The 13,754-nt window shown below is 39.2% G+C and overlaps 1 protein-coding gene across 1 annotated transcript in view; it reads left to right on the forward strand.

Moving 5' to 3' along the window:
• IGSF10 (immunoglobulin superfamily member 10) overlaps positions 1-13,754 on the forward strand; it is a 93,753-nt gene that overhangs the window by 17,961 nt on the left and 62,038 nt on the right. The gene's annotated exons all lie outside the window — the stretch shown is intronic.

The following is a 13,754-nucleotide window of genomic DNA, read 5'->3' on the forward strand; positions in this document are numbered from 1 at the left end:
TGAACCAGCCTTGCATACCAGGGATGAAGCTGACTTGATCGTGGTGGATAAGCTTTTTGATGTATTGCTGGATTTAGTTCACCAGTATTTTATTGAGAATTTTTGCATCAATGTTCATCAGGGATATTGGCCTGAAATTTTCTTTTTTAGTGTGTCTCTATCAAGTTCTTGTATGATGATGATGCTGGCCTCATAAAATGAGTTAGTGAGGATTCCACCTATTTGTATTATTTGGAATAGTTTCAGAAGGAATGGTACCAGCTCTTTTTTGTACCTTTGGTAGAATTTGGCTTTAAATCCATCCGGTCCTGGACTTTTTAAATTGTAGGCTATTAATTACTGCCTCAACTTCTGAACTTATTATTGGTCTATTTAGGAACTTGACTGCTTCCTGGTTTAGTCTTGGGAGGGTGTATGTGTCCAGGAATTTATCCATTTTGTCTAGATTTTCTAGTTTAATTGCATAGAGGTGTTTGTAGTATTCTCTGATGGTAGTCTGTATTTCTGTGGGATTGGTGGTGATAGCCCCTTTATCATTTTTTATTACATCTATTTGATTCTTCTCTATTCTTTTTTATTACCAATGCTAGCAGTCTATTTTGTTAATCTTTTCCAAAAAACAGCTCCTGATTCATTTTTTAAAGGATTTTTCATGTGTCTGTCTCTTTCAGTTCTGCTCTGATCTTAGCTGTTTCATGGCTTTTGCTAGCTTTTGAATTTTTCACTCTTGCTTTCCTACTTCTTTAAATGGTGGTGTTAGGATGCCAATTTTAGATCTTTCCAGCTTTCTCTTGTGGGCATTTAATGCTATAAATTTCCCTCTACACACTGCTTTAAATGTGTCCCAGAGATTCTGGTATGTTGTACCTGTTCACACTAGTTTCAAAGAGCATCTTTATTTCTGCCTTAATTTCATTATTTACCCAGTAGTCATTCAGGAACAGGTTGTTCAGTTTCCATGTAGTTGTATGGTTTTGAGTGAGTTCCTTAATCCTGAGTTCTAATTTGATTGCACTGTGGTCTGAGAGACTGTTATGATTTTCATTCTTTTGCATTTGTAGAGGAGTTTTACTTCCAATTATGTGGTCAGTTTTAGAATAAGTGTGATGTGGTGCTGAGAAGAATGTATATTCTGTTGATTTGAGGTGGAGCTCTGTAGAAGTCTATTAAGACCACTTGGCCAAGAGCTGAGTTCAAGTCCTGGATAACCTTGTGAATTTTCTGTCTTGTCGATCTGTCTAATATTGACTGTGGAATGTTATAGTCTCCCACTATTATTGTGTAAGAGTCTAAGTCTCTTCGTAGATCTCTAAGAACTTACTTTATGAATCTGGATGCTCCTATATTAGGTGCATATATATTTAAGATAGTTCACTCTTCTTGTTGCATTGATCATTTTACCATTATGTAATGTCCTTCTTTGTCTCTTTTGATCCTCATTACTTTAAAGTCTGTTTTATCAGAGACTAGGATTGCAACTCCCACTTTTTTTTCTTGCCATTTGCTTGGTACACATTCCTCCATTCCTTTATTTTGAGGCTATGTGTGTCTTTACACATGAGATGGGTTTCCTGGATACAGCACGCTGATGAGTCTTGCCTCCATATAATTTGCCAGTCTGTGTCTCTTAATTGGGGCATTTAGCCTGTTTACATTCAAGGTTAATATCGTTATGTGTGAATTTGATCCTGTCATTATGATGTCAGCTGGTTATATTGCTCATTCATTGATGCAGTTTCTTCATAGTGTCAATGGTCTTTATACTTCGGTATGTTTTGGCAGTGGCTGATACTAGTTGATCTTTTTCATGTTTAGTGCTTCCTTCAGGAGCTCTTATAAGGCAGGCCTGGTAGTGACAAAAATATCTCTGTAAAGGATTTTATTTTTCTTTTGCTTAGGAAGCTTAGTTTGACTGGATATGAAATTCTGCGTTGAAAATTATTTTCTCTAAGAATGTTGAATATTGGCCCCCAGTCTCTTCTGGCTTGTAAGGTTTCTGCCTGGAGATCTGCTATTAGTTTGCTGGGCTTCCCTTTGTGGGTAACCTGACCCTTCTCTGTGGCTGCCCTTAACATTTTTTTTTTCTTCATTTCAAGAAATGATTCTTGGTGAATCTGACAATTATATGTCTTGGGGTTGTTCTTCTGAAGGAGTATCTTTGTGGTGTTTTCTGTATTTCCTGAATTTGAATGTTGGCCTGTCTTGCTAGGTTGGGAGGGTTCTCCTGGATAATATCTTGAAGAGTGTTTTCCAACTTGGTTCAATTCTTCTTATCACTTTCAGGTACACCAATCAAACATAGATTTGGTCTTTTCATATAGTCTCATATTTATTGGAGGCTTTATTTGTTACTTTTCATTCTTTTCTCTCTAATCTTTTCTTCTCACTTTATTTCATTAAGTTGATCTTGAATCTCTGATATCCTTTCTTTCACTTGATTGATTCAGCTATTGATACTTGTGAATACTTCACGAAGTTCTTGTGCTATTTTTTTTTTCAGCTCCATCAGGTCAGTAATGTTCTTCTCTAAACTGGATATTCAAGTTAGCAATTCATCTAAACTTTTTCAAGGTTCTTAGCTTCCTTGCATTGGGATAGAATATTCTCCTTTAGCTTGGAGGAGTTTCTGAACTCCTTCTGAACCTACCTTCTGAAGCCTATTTCTGTCAATTCATCAAATTCATTCTCCATCCAGTTTTGTTCCCTTGCTAGTGAGGAGTTGTAATATTCTGGAGCAGAAGAGATATTCTGGTTTTTGGAATGTTCAGTTTTTTTGTGCTAGTTTCTCCTCATCTTTGTGGATTTATATTCCTTTGTTTGATGTTCGTGACCTTTATATGGGGTCTCTGAGTGGACATCCTTCTTGTTGATGTTGATGCTGTTCCTTTCTGTTTGTTAGTTTTCCTTCTTTTTTTTATTATAAATATTTATTTTTAAAAATTACTTGGTGATTAAAAAGGGAGTGGCCCAATGAGCAGACGGAACAGTTGCTGGCTCCCCATCAGATGCCTCTGGCTGGCTTCTCTGCATTCTCCAAGATCAGCCTCTAGGCTCCAGTCTCCACTACCTCTGCTGAGCGATAGCTAACAGCCCCTTTGGCCACCCTTCTGTGCTGCCTTCTCATCTGCACAAGGAAGGCGACGCTGGTGACATCAAAAAGGAGGCCAAAAACCAGGGCTAGGATGTCACCAGCATCCAGGCAAGAGTTCAGTTGGACTGGCTCAGCAGCCCAAGGACTGCTCTCCAATCCAGCAGAGAAGGAGGCCTCAATTACTCGCCCATTCAAAGGTTGCGTCACTCGGAAGTTCATCTGTAGCCGAGAGTCGCCAGGTCCCCACAGGGTGTCAGAGAGGATGTGGAGCTGCTTAGCACTCAGCCTCACTGTCTGGTTAAACACAGTCCAGATGACACCCTGGGCACAGGGCGGTGTAGTCAGAGACCCCTCATATCGGAAGTAGCGGCTGAGGTCAGAGGGCACAGTCAGGCCCCTCTGCTGCAAGTCTGGGTATCACCAGTGGAGCCTGCAGAACAGCAAATATTGCTGTCTGTTCCTTCCTCTGGAAGCTTTGTCCCAGAAGGTCACTTGCTAGATGTCAGCCAGAGCTCTCCTATATGAGGTGTCTGTCAGCCCCTAGTGGGAGGTGTCCCTCAGTCATGATACACAGGGGTCAGGGACCCACTTGAGGAGGCAGTCTGACCCTGATCAGAGCTTTGAATGCTGTGCTGGGTAATCTGCTGCTCTCTTAAGAGCTATCAGTCAGGGACGTTTAAGTCTGCTGAAGCTGCACCCACAGGTGCCCCTTCCTTCAAGTGCTCTGTCCCAGGGAAATGGGAATTTTATCTGTAAGTTCCTGCCTGGGGCTGCTGCCTTTTGTTCAGAGATGCCCTGCCCAGAGAGGAGGAATCTAAAGAGGCAGTCTAGCCACAGTGGCCTTGCTGAGCTGTAGTGGGCTCTACCCAGTTCAAACTTCCCAGCGGCTTTGTTTACATTGAGAGTAAAACTGCCTACTCAAGCCTCAGCAATGGGAGACACCTCTCCCGCACCAAGCTCGAGCATCCCAGGATGACCTTAGACTGCCGTACTGGCAGTAAGAATTTCAAGCCAGTGTATCTTAGCTTGCTGGGATCTGTTGGGTGGGACTCACCAAGCCAGACCACTTGGCTCCCTGGCTTCAGCTGTCTTTAAATGGGAGTGAATGATTCTGTCTCACTGGTGTTCCTGGTACCACTGGGGTATGAAAGAAAACATTCCTGCAGCTAGCTCAGTGTCTGCCCAAACAGCTGCCCAGTTTTGTGCTTGAAACCCAGAGCCCTGGTGGTGTAGGCACCAGAGGGACTCTCCTAGTATGCAGGTTGTGAAGACTCTGGGAAAAGTGTAGTATCTGGACCAGAGTGCACAATCCCTCACAGCTTCCCTTGGCTAAGGGAGGGAAATCCCCTGACCCCTTGCACTTCCTGGATGAGGCAATGCCCCACCCTGGTTCAGCTCATCTTCCATGGGCTGCACCCACTGCCCTACCAGTTCCAATTAGATGAACCAGGTACCTCAGTTGGAAATGAAGAAATCACCTGCCTTCTGCATCAGTCTTGCTGGGAGCCACAGACCAGAGTTGTTCCTATTTGGCCATCTCGCCAGCATCTGGACTAAAACTAATTTTAATAAAACTTCATAAAAGCTTTCTATAAACATTTCATTTTGTGTTTTCCATAACTTTCTATTTTTATCTTTTTTTATCTGTTTTTTTACTCCTTCGGTTTGAAACTTTTAAGTAACTTTAAACCAGACAAAATACTTAATACACGTTTTTATGCCTTTATAACTTCCTCATCAAATGCATACTTTGCCTTGTTTATACACTCTGTATACAAAATTATTTCCGTTGTAGGTAGTAGTTTTTAACTCTTAGTAGTCCAAATTTCTAGTGAAAACCCTAGAAAGTAATTTTGAACTGTTTTATATTAGTTTTTGTAGATAACACCATTTTATAATTTTTTAGAAAATAGTTCTTCAAATTATTGCTGACAGTTCTAAATATATTTAGCTTTTTTATACCATATGAAAATGTCAAGGTATATAGACTTAAACTCATGTTTTATAATTAATATTTTATATGGTTTGGCTGTGTCCCCATCCAAATCTCATCTTGAGTCGTGGTTCCCGTAATACTCATGTGGGTGGAAGGGACTTATGAGAGGTAATTGAATCATGGGGGAGGTTACCGTCATGCTGTTTATATGATTGTGAGTTCTCATGAGATCTGATGGTTTTATAAAGGGCTTTTCCCCTTTTGCTCTGCATGCCTCCTTCCTGCCATCATGTGAAGGATGTGTTTACTTCCCTTCTGCCTTGATTGTAACTTTCCTGAGGCCTTCCCAGCTATGCAGAACTGTGAGTCAATTAAACCTCCTTTCTTTATGAATTACCCAGTCTCAGGCAGTCCTTTATAGCAGCATGAGAATGGACTAATACAATTCAGTATCTTAACTTACAGGTGACTTAGATATGTGAAGATTATCTACTTAATTTAACATAACATGGCTCTAAGATTTTAAATTACTGAAAAGAATTTTGAAACTATGACACAGTTAGCTTCCCTAATGTCTTTCCCCAGTAATTCTAGGTCCCAAGTAGCCATGTGTTTCTCAGAAGGACTATGAAGATCAGGGCCATTCTGAGTCCATCAGGACAGAAGACAGAGCTGTGAAGACCATACCTGGAGGATCCAGCTCTTCTCAAAATAACCAGGAGACAAAGCAGGGAAAGCAGAGGAAGAAAGGGCCATATTGGGCTTGACTGTGGCTTGTAGCTGCTGGTCTAGGTACTAAGAACACGTTTCCAGACTTCATCATGGCCACCTGTCCAGACCCCTGAATCCAGAGACTCTAAACCAAAGCTATAAGCTCACAGTGAAATCCAGCAAGAATCTAATTATATTTAACTGATAATTTTGAAACCAGTTCTATTTTACCAACTATTTTAAAACTGTAATACCTTTATTTACCAACTATCACATATACATATAGACATACAAATACATAGAAGCAGGTCTTACAACTCTCATAAAGAATGTTGTCAGTTTTTAAATAGTTTTTATTTTCCCTATTTGGTCTATCAATCTTCCAATTGCCATTTTGTTGCCATAAGCAGTTGTTAAGTACAAATTTGCATTTCTAAATGGACAACTCTTAGGTGGAATAAAAAAATATTTTATATCTCATAAGCACAAAGCTAAGATTTTAGGCCTAAATATTATATTATCATTTGCTCAAACCAAGGGGAAAAAAATCTGTTCAAATAAAAGTTCACTTAAGACACGATGGTCAGAAAAGCACCTTAAACAAAAGTACAACCTCTTATGTAAATTTAAAAGAATGGTAAGAGTTTTTACTGTACATAGGCAGATACCTTTTAAAATGATTTCTTTTAATAAATACAAATTTTATTTGACAAAAAAGTTTAAAGATACCCGATTGCATTCCAGAAAGGTGTATTTGAGTTTAAAAGGCTGTTTTTTTTAACTAACCTACTGTTCTTTTTTAGCTAAGATTACGGAGTTCAGGGTAATTGGTGGAGTCTCTTAAGGAATAGAACCAAGAAAGCATTGAAAGCATCACATGCCTGGATTCAGCGTGTACAGATCTGAAAAGGAAGCAAGTCTTGGCCAGCGATGGTGGCTCACACCTGTAATCCCAGCACTTTAGGCGGCTGAGGCAGGAGAATCACATGGTCAGGAAATAGAATGCATTTTGGCCAACATGGTGAAACCCATTCTCTACTAAATATACAAAAAAAAAAAAAAAATACTGGGGAGGCTGAGGCAGGAGAATTGCTTGAACTCAGGAGGCAGAGGTTGCAGTGAGCTGAGATCATGCTACTGCACTCCAGCCTGGCAATAGAGTGAGACTCCATCTCAAAACAAAGAAAAAAAAAAGAAGAAGCAAGCCTAGTTTGCCTGCAGGCCTATGTTTTATAAACATCTTATCTAGGATAGCTTTCTTTGCACCTTTGGGATGGGATAGTAACTAAGCCAGAAGATTAGCAGATTTAATCTTTTTATCAACTAATCACTTAAGCATTTTGTTTTCCTTTTATAAAGTATTTAAATAAAAATATGGGAAATATATAGAAACTTATGCATATTAATAGGCATCACTAGATAAGAATAATTTGGGAGGCCTCATTTTCAAATGCAATTCAGTACAGTGGTGTTTATATGGAATGTCCACCGTAACTTATCTTTAGAACTATTTCACCACTTCCATAAGAGTTTGCAGCTTCTGGGGCCTAGTACCTATGCATATATAAGCCAGAAAGAACTTGGTTCTCAGGGAATTAAGGATCCCCTTTATACCTCAAATATAGGCTTTGGTCCTCAGTTTCCCTTGACCAACTTAGTCAATGATTATTTTCCTCACCTAAATGTGCAAGAAAAATTAAAGAGGCAGAACATAAAAATTCCTGTGAATTCCCAAAAGCCCAATTTTATACCCCCTGCAATATTTCCATTTACTAATTTATTTCTGACCTAGTCAGATGTAAGAGGTCTCTAACTGAATCCAAGTTAATTAATTACCAGATCTCCTGGACCTAGTCGAGTTTCTGTTGCAATTTCCAAATCCAGTTTGGATCAGAAATTTGCTCAAAGAAACTCAGAGCTCAAAACAGAAATCTACGGAGCTTCACAATTTGAGAAAGAACTTGCCACCATCCCCAATTGTTTCAAGAGAACAATGGGCACAATGGGTACCTTGCTTGGTCACTGAGTACTCCTGGGGGTCATTGGAAGCTCTGCTTCCAAGTGGAAGATCCCACTTCTGATGCTATCTGTTAAAAGGAAAACTTCAGCCAAATTAAATTTAAAAGAGTTTAATTAAGCAAAGGATGATTCATGAATCGAGAAACTTCATGAGCCAGAGTAGGGAGACTCCAGTGCAGCCATGTAGTAGAAGAAGACTTAAGGACAAATAAAGGAAAGTGACATATAGTAATGCAACTGAGTTATGTGTACTAGTCCATTCTCACACTGCTATGAAGAACTGCCCAAGACTGAGTAATTTATTTAAAAAAGAGTTTTAATTGACTCATAGTTCTGCATGGCTGGGGAAGCCTCAGGAAACTTAACAGTTATAACAAAAAGGGAAGTGAACATATCCTCCTTCACAGGGCAGCAGGAGAAAGAAGAATGAGAACTAAATGAAGAGGGGAGCCCTTATGAAACTATCAGATCTTGTGAGAACTTACTATCATGAGACTAGCATGGGGAAAACTGCTCCCATGATTCAATTACCTTTCACTGGGTCCCTCTCACCATACATGGGGATTATGGGAACTACAATTTAAGATGAGATTTGGGTGGAGGTATAGCCAAACCATATCATTCCACCCTGGCCCCTCCTAAATCTCATATCCTCACATTTCAAAACACAATCATGCTTTCCCAACAATCCCCCAAAGTCTTAGCTCATTCCAGCATTAACTCAGGAGTCCAAATCCAAAGTCATATCTGAGATAATGCAAGTTCCTTTTGCCTATAAACCTGTAAAACCAAAAACAAGTTAGTTACTTCCTAGATACAATGAAAGTACTGGCATTGTGTAAATACACCCATTCCAAATGGGAGAAATTTGTTAAAAAAAAAAAGGGGGGGTGGGGGGCTACAGGCCCCATGTTAGTCTGGAATCCAATAGAGTAGTAACTAAAACTTAAAGTTCCAAAATGGTCTCCTTTGACTCCATGTCTCACATTCAGAACACACTGATGCAAGAGGTGGGCTCCCATGACCTTGGGCAGCTCTGCCCCTGTGACTTTTCAGGGCACAGTCCCCTTCTTGGCTACCTTGAGAGGCTGGCATTTAGTATCTGCAGCTTTTTCAGGTGCATGGTGCAAGCTGTCGGTGGATCTACCATTCTGGAATCTGGAAGACAGTGGCCCTCTTCTCACAGCTCCATTAGGCAGTATCTCAGTGTGGATTTTGTATGGGGGCTCCATTTCCCTTCTGCACTGCCATAATAGAGGTTCACTAGGAGGGCTCTGCCCCTACTGCAATCTTCTTCTTGGACATCCAGACATTTCCAAACATTTCCTTTAAAATTTAGGCGGCGGTGCCCAAACCTCATTCCTAACTTCTGTGCACCCACAGGCCCAATATTATTTGTAAGCCCCCAAGGCTTGGGGCTTGCACCCTCTGAAGCCATGGCCTGAGCTGTATGTTGTTCCCTTTTAGCCATGGCTGGAGCTTAAGCAGCTGGGACACAGGGCATCTCATCCCAGGCTGCATAGAGTAGGGGGACCCTGGACCCAGCCCATAAAACCTTTTTCCCCTCCTAGCCCTCTAGGCCTGTTATGGGAGGGGCTACTGCAAGACTTTGGCATGTTCTAGAGAATTGTCCCCATTGTCTTGGTGATTAACATTCAGATTGTTACTTATACAAATTTCTGCAGCGGGCTTGAATTTCTCGCCAGAGAATGAGTTTTTCTTTTCTATCACATTAGGCCACAAATTTTCCATACTTATGCTCTGCTTCCTCTTGAATGCTTTGCCTCTTAGAAATTTCTTCCACCTCACACCCTAAATCATTGCTCTCAAGTTCAAAATTTCACAGATCTCTAGGGCAGGGGAAAAAATGCCTTCAGTCTCTTCGCATAGCAAGAGTGATCTTTTCTCCAGTTCCCAATAAGTTACTCCTCTCCATCTGAAGCCATCTCAGCCTGGACTTCATTGTCCATATCACTATCAGCATTTTGGTCAAAGCCATTCAACAAGTCTATTGGAAGTTCCAAACTTTCACACATTTTCCTGTCTTCTTCTGAGCCCTCCAAACTGTGCCAACCTCTGCCTATTACCCAGTTACAAAGATGCTTCCATATTTTTAGGTATCCTTATAGCAGCACCCACTCTCTGTGGTACCAATTTACTGTATTCTCATGCTGCTATGAAGACCTATGGGGCGGTCTCAGCAAACTTGCAATCATGGTGAAAAGGGAAGCAAACGTGTTCATCTTTACATGGTGGCAGGGGACATAACAGGAGCCGAGTGAAGGGGGAAGCCCTTTATAAAACCTCATAAGAATTTACTATCATGAGAAGAGCATGGGTGAAACCATCCCCATGATTTAGTTCCCTCCCACCAGGTCCCTCCAATCACACATGAGGATTATGGGAACTACAATTCAATATGAGATTTGGTTGTGGACACAGCCAAACCATATCAGTACAGAAACAGTGGGATTGGTTATAGCTCAGCATTTATCTTATTTGAATATGAATAGTTGGTCACATTTGGCCAAAACTTGGTGGTTGCTACAAGAGAAGGTTACAGTCTGCATACAATTTCATTTAGGTTATAGCTCATGATGTACAGAGAAATATTTAGGCTGAACTTAGGTAGAGTCAGCTTTAAACTTGATTTAACATTATTCGTATATAGGTGCTTGTATGTGTTATGTTGTGGAAAATATTTTCGTAATGTGAGATGTAACTATTTTAACTTTTATTTAAAATAATAGGAAATAGATTTTCAGTCAATATTTATTAAGAGAACAACTTATTTTCATGAAAGGATTATTGACAGTAAGCAAAAAGAATCAAGATATTTTTTATTAGTGAATCCTAAAGAGTGTTCAGACATTATCTCTTCATATATTACCTCGGCCTCATTTTCTCTCTGCAAGTTCTGAAACTCTGATTAAGCATATTAGAACTTCTCATTCCCAACTCTAGATAAAACCACCTTTGCAAATATTAAAGCAGTGAGGAAATTATGACAGTAAAAACCTGACCTAACCAACTCCATCTTGCCTTTAACCTCCAAACTGTCCTTGTTCATTCCTCAGCATAGACTGAACTAAGTATAGGAGGAATTTGTAGTTTAACTTTGAAACAGATGATAATAGCCCTTTCCAGAAACAAACCCTCTTCTTCTTGCCTGGGGCCAGACCACCTCTGTAAGACTAACAAATTAGCCACAAGATTAGAAATTATGGCTTTAGTGTCATGCAGCCAGAGGCCACTAGCTCCCCAGTTGCTCTTAGAGATAACATTGCTATTATGAAAGCTAAGGTTAGTGTTAGAGATATTCTCAGATCCTTCATTCTGATGCAGCAGCTGGCACCACCCAGGCTGGTAATCTGGCTTAACCAACTCTGCAATCCCACCCAGAAACAGAGAACAGTAAGAAGAACTCAACCCCCTGCAATTGTATCTTCTATCTGACCAAGCAGCAGTCCCCACTCCCTAATTCCCTACCTGCTAAATTATACTTTAAAAACTTCAGTCTCCCAATTTTTGAGGAGACTGAGTTGAGTAATAAAATCCAGGTCTCTTATTTAGCCAGCTTGGTGTACATTAGACTTTATCTGTTGCAATTCCTCTGTCTTGATAAATCAGCTGTAGCTGAGCAGCGGGCAAGGAGAACCCATTGGGCACTGAAAATGTCATGGATTTTGCTTTTTGTCTCTATGTTGCATCCTACATAATTTTTTCTAATATGTCTTAGTTTACTAATTCTTTAATCTGCTAAGGCTATTTATTGAAATCTTAATTTCTATTCTATATAAGAATATTTTATTTCTAGAAGTTCCACTTGTATTTTCAAATTCATGGTTTTATTTCTTGTTCCTGCAAATATCTCTAAATTTGGGTTATATTACTTTAAAGATAGTGCTTGCAGTTTATTTATTGCCTGTGACCTATATTTTAACTGAAGCCCTTGCAAATCTGCCTTTGCTAATTCTGCTTGTCCTCATTCTTTATGTCTTATTTCCTAGCAGGCCTGATTATCTTTGACAATATATTGGTCATTGTACTTGAAGATTTATTTGTAAAGCATTTTAGGGCCCAAGATACAAGTATTTTCTTCCAGAGAGATTTTGCCTTGCTTCTGCACTGCCAGCCTGGGACCCTTTAGTTCAGGTTCAGGACTTGAACTTCATTCTTTTTTGATATGACCTCGCAGAGGAAAGATAAAGCCTCCTCTATTTCCGATGTATGCCAAGAGTGATGATGGAGTCCCAATTTATTTTGGAGAGAGTTTGCTATTAGTCTTCTACTTCAAGTATAGATTGGGCCTTTAATTTCTGTCCTTCTTAGTAAAGAGCCTTTCAAAATGGAAGTTCAGATTTGCTAAAGCCACAAAAGCTCTCAAGACAAAAGCACCTTTCTGGTTTTCTTATCACTCTAGTTTTTGTTCTGTATTTTCTTGCTACAGTGTTAGCTCTTCATAGATTTTAAGAAGGAGTTTTAAATAATTTATGTGAGCTTTTTAGTTATTTTCAGTAAGAGGTTGGTCCAAATAACCATGCCTACCAAAACTGGAAGCTGAAAGTCTTATTTCAAGTCTCAAAATGCTTTAGAGTAATAGAAAAAATTATATAATAATTTTATAATATTGCTATTAAAATGGAGGATTGATCCATTATAAAAATGGATTAAGTAAACACCCTAGGTTCTGGGTTTTTTTCTGCTAATGTGTAGTTAAAAACAGGAAGTAGGTGTTGCAAAATCTATAGAGAGTGTTATTGTTAATCTGCTTTTTCAGTGTAGCTAATATTCTACAAATGTCATGCCAAAATATTAGTCCAAGAGTGATTAAACTACAAGTGTCACTCCACAGGCTCTTTTTCCGACCCATGTTCCCTTACACTTGAGTCCATGACTTTCTCTAAACTCCCAGAGAATTAAGATTTTTACTGTGATAAGGATTTACTTACAAAATGTTAAGATTTTTTTCTGAATTTGTTGTTGAAGCTATGAAAAACCTTCTGGCCAAATCATCAAGTCTAACATAAAGAAAAGAAAATGATAGAACTTGTCGTGTCATGCTTTGCAAGTAAAAACTGTTTCCTGAACGCTTGGCTTTGTAGAAATGTGGCTATGGAGAGTCATAAGCATAATATGAGCACTTAAGGCCAAGAGTAATACATTTTAGACATGTGGCTGGATATATGGGGGTAGGGGGGAAGATTTATTAAGTAGTTTCCCACTACCTTAGCAGTTTTTAGGTCTGTAAAAAGTCATGCATCCAATCTAGGACTCCTTGATTAAAACTGGAGAAGAAATCAAGAGAAACATGCTGAAAAGTAAATGCTGAGCTGTTATCACTTCGTTGTGTAACTTTACTGGCAAGAATAAAAGAACTATTCCACTAATTTTTCCAAAACCAATGTTGATATTGTATAAACAATACATGTGAAAATGTCAAGGAAACCTGTTTGTGAACTTTCCATATTGGTTACCTACATAAACACTCGATGTTCCTATGAAGCCTCAGTTCATCATTTCTGAGATGGAAATGTATTAACTATCATTTTGTATTTGTTGGCTTGTGTAAAATCTCTAAAATTCTGTATCAGCATTTTACACATTTTGGCCAAACCACCAACTCAGCATTTCTCTAAGAAGCCTGTAGACATCCTGTCATATTTTAGGTTACAAGTTTGAGAAATACTCTAATACTTAGAAGGAATCCATTTACTGATGACTAACTTGAATAGATTCTTGAATAATGATAACTTGGGTATCATTTTGTAAATGCCTTTTTCATACCAAGCTTTATACTAGGTTGAATATTTTCAATATGTTATCCTTTTTCTAATCCTGGAAGTTAAATGTTAAGATGATCCTATTTTACATATGAAAAGATTCAGAGAGGCTGTTCAACAAGCAGTGTAGATGCTAATAACTTGTTCCAGCTCTTGAATAAATGGGCTAGAATGCAAATCCTAGTCTGCAAAACAAAAGTGCAGAAGACAGGGA

This window comes from Callithrix jacchus, chromosome 17 (genome assembly GCF_049354715.1).
Source record: "Callithrix jacchus isolate 240 chromosome 17, calJac240_pri, whole genome shotgun sequence".
Taxonomy (NCBI): Eukaryota; Metazoa; Chordata; class Mammalia; order Primates; family Cebidae; genus Callithrix; species Callithrix jacchus.